At 33.5% G+C, this 3,075-nt stretch overlaps 1 non-coding gene across 1 annotated transcript; it reads right to left on the bottom strand.

Annotated features, from left to right (window-relative positions):
- Positions 1–1,091: 1,091 nt before the first annotated feature.
- LOC120087438 (small nucleolar RNA SNORD14) lies at positions 1,092–1,214 on the bottom strand. Its single transcript, XR_005484577.1, has one exon. It is a non-coding gene; the product is annotated as a small nucleolar RNA SNORD14 (small nucleolar RNA).
- Positions 1,215–3,075: the final 1,861 nt, after the last annotated feature.

Here is a 3,075-nt window from a genome sequence, read left to right as displayed (position 1 = left end):
GTATGGATTATAAATCTATTACATTTAATTCGCAAATTCTGGTATAAAATTATAATTTAAAAGGTTGTACAATAATTCAGGCCTTGAAAACACAAATTACAAGTAATACAAACATTATGATTTTACAAACATTATGGATTTACTGTCCTTCTCCACTTGGTAATTATGGATCCCTTCATAATTCTTCTCGAACACCCCCCAGCTTCAGCAATGTCTGATTATAGGCATTTTTGTCTGAACACTGTTGTTTAAAGGATCACAAACAATAAAGGTTTAATACAAAGGATTGAAAGTGAAAATGTAATCAGAATTCATATTCAACTAATCGTATTTATTGGGAATGTACATAAATGGTATATTAGCATTCAAAGTATGCCAAAACATAAGCATAAGAATATGAAAGAGGAAATGAGGAAATTAGCATTCAAAATCTAAAACTCACATGATCCAATGACAACAAAAATGAAGAATCCAATAAGAATAGGGCCGACAGGGTAGTCCTTTCCCTTCATTGTAGCAGTCTCAGGCACAACCCCTCTTCAAAATGTTCTTCTTGAACCTTTCCACCTTCATGTGCCCTTGCTCTTGTTCACTGCCTTGCTATGCTTCAGAGACCATGCAAGGTACTGCAAATGCAACTATATTAAGAACTTCTTCAGATGCTTTACGAGCAACTCGAAACTGCATGATTAATGAGAGTTTCATGAACTAGTTGTAGAAATGTAGACCTATACACTGGTACATCTAGAAATTACTTAGTCATTTGAAAAGCTATTTATTAAAGTACCTCGTCTCCAAAAGGACGGTTGACATCTGATGAAATTTTGGATGAAAAAACTGCAAGAAGCAGACGCAAAGCAAAAGAAATTTGGCCTCCTGAAAATGGGAAAGTTTTAGACAACTTTTATGATTGATGTTCAAGGGAGTATTCAAATTAGTTTGTATGAAAAAACTTCAGACACAAAGCAAGAGCAATTTGTATGATGATTTGGTAATGAGTCGCTGGGGGGTTTTGAAGAGTGAATATGCATTATAAAACAAAAAATTAAAAATCAAATCATCGAGAAACTAGAAGTAAAACTCTTAAATAGAGCCTCAAACATCCAAGGAAGGATAAGAACAACAGAAGCTCTCAAGCCTGGCTTTGGCGAAAGCTCTCAGGCAGCCACTGCGAATGTTTTGAGAAACAAGCCTTAAATGTATCATCACAGACTCATTACCAAATCATCATACAAATCAATAAGAAAAATCAAATAAAAAAACAATAAAAGAGAATATAGAATGTGGGAAAATTTGAATGCATAAGCATCATAAAGGAAGTAAATGCCAGAATCTCATCTCCCAAAGATCATTGTCGGCAACGTACAGCGCTGAAAATGCTACGAAATATTAGAAGCGCATCATAGACTCTAATTTATTGCCTTCCAATAGAAGAAAATCAAACCAAAAACAAATCTAAAATGCATTTGGGAAAACAAATCTAAGAAACCATCCCCACTCAAGGAGAACATGCTAGATTTCAGTTTTTGGTCTGGCTCACCGGTATCTAAAGTATACATGATACCAGCTCTAGAACAAAAGCCTGCAATAATTTAAGATCATGTTGATTTTTACAAAAAAAAAAAACACACAAAGATAGATGATGAAGATAATAATTGATGAAGATTAAATTGTCAATATCACACAAAATGATGGTGTATAAGATGTCAGAGTCCAAAGATCGTTTAGCCAGTTACCAAGAATCGAGAAAAATTGTGCCTATCTTATAGGCATTGTTAGAGTAGTTCAATAATGTCTATATCCACTAAAGCGTATCAGAGTCGTCAATTCAGTCATAAAGAAAGATGATGAAGATAATAATTGATTGCTATATTTTTTCCAATATATCGACTGTCATAGACCGTGCACCATCATGACACACGACTCTCACCTATAATCAGCACTGAAAAATACACCATAACACCATTCTCCTATAAACATGGAAAATTGCAAGACCTCCTGAGGAATGCTGTTAATTTTCAACTATGGTGTCCTGTCTTTAGTACTCATTCAGCTCAGCAAGCAAGTGATTATTCCTTAACATTTCATTTTCAAGTTGGTAATAAACCTTAGAGGGTTTAGTTTGGTTACTTTAACAGAGCAAGTTATAAACAAATTTGATAGAAATAGAGAAATAAATAAAGAGTTACTAATGTATAAAATGTCCAATCAGCAAGTTCATAAAGTACTCACATCCTGTCAAGGGGCCACCAAACCTTTAATTCTCCTACCAACCAATTCCTCTCCAACACTTGATATGTCCATTACTTGAAATGAACTTAAACAATACAAGTTAGCAGAAGCCACAAAAATATATCTTTTAAAAAAATATATATATGCATCTGAGTGGGGAATCAGGATTTTCTTTGTATGTGTTAAATGTTAACATACTACGAAGTATAATCCACTTATTTATGTAATATAATAGTAATGCCCAAATAACAGCCTACGACTTAAGCTTCCAAGACTGATACTTCAATCAAATTCTCACATGTACCTCAGTGACGATGTCATATGAAAATAAACAGAGACGAAAATTTCTCAAGAAAGTACCCTAAAAGCATGTGAGTATCATACTTATGGAAGCAGACAAAGGAAGATTATAAAAGTCTTACCTCTTTTTCTACAATGGCATTACTTATTGATAATGACACTCACATACCATTTCCACAATAGCATGTGAGTGTCATTATCAATAAGTAAGATGGAAGTTTTAGAGAATCTAACGATAGGCAAACAAATTTAGTTTTGCATACAAGCATTAGGGAATGAACTTGTTTATATCCAATGACACTTCCATCCTATGTTTAATCAACATAGTAAAATAATACCTCCAACCACCATAACACCCTCCTTGATTAACAACCATTGCATTGATTATAGTCTTCTGTAGAGATCTAACCACCAAAAGAGGCACAATAAGAGAGAAATATGTTAAAAAGATGAAATTGTATGTAGCAATTCATTACATTGCTGCATTGAATTAAAACGATTTTGAATAGGAGTTTGTTAGTTTATACTCTAAACAAAACTCCT

Source organism: Benincasa hispida, chromosome 9 (genome assembly GCF_027475165.1).
Source record: "Benincasa hispida cultivar pf3 chromosome 9, pf3_genome.v1.1, whole genome shotgun sequence".
Taxonomy (NCBI): Eukaryota; Viridiplantae; Streptophyta; class Magnoliopsida; order Cucurbitales; family Cucurbitaceae; genus Benincasa; species Benincasa hispida.
This window is presented reverse-complemented; position numbering and strand designations above follow the sequence as displayed.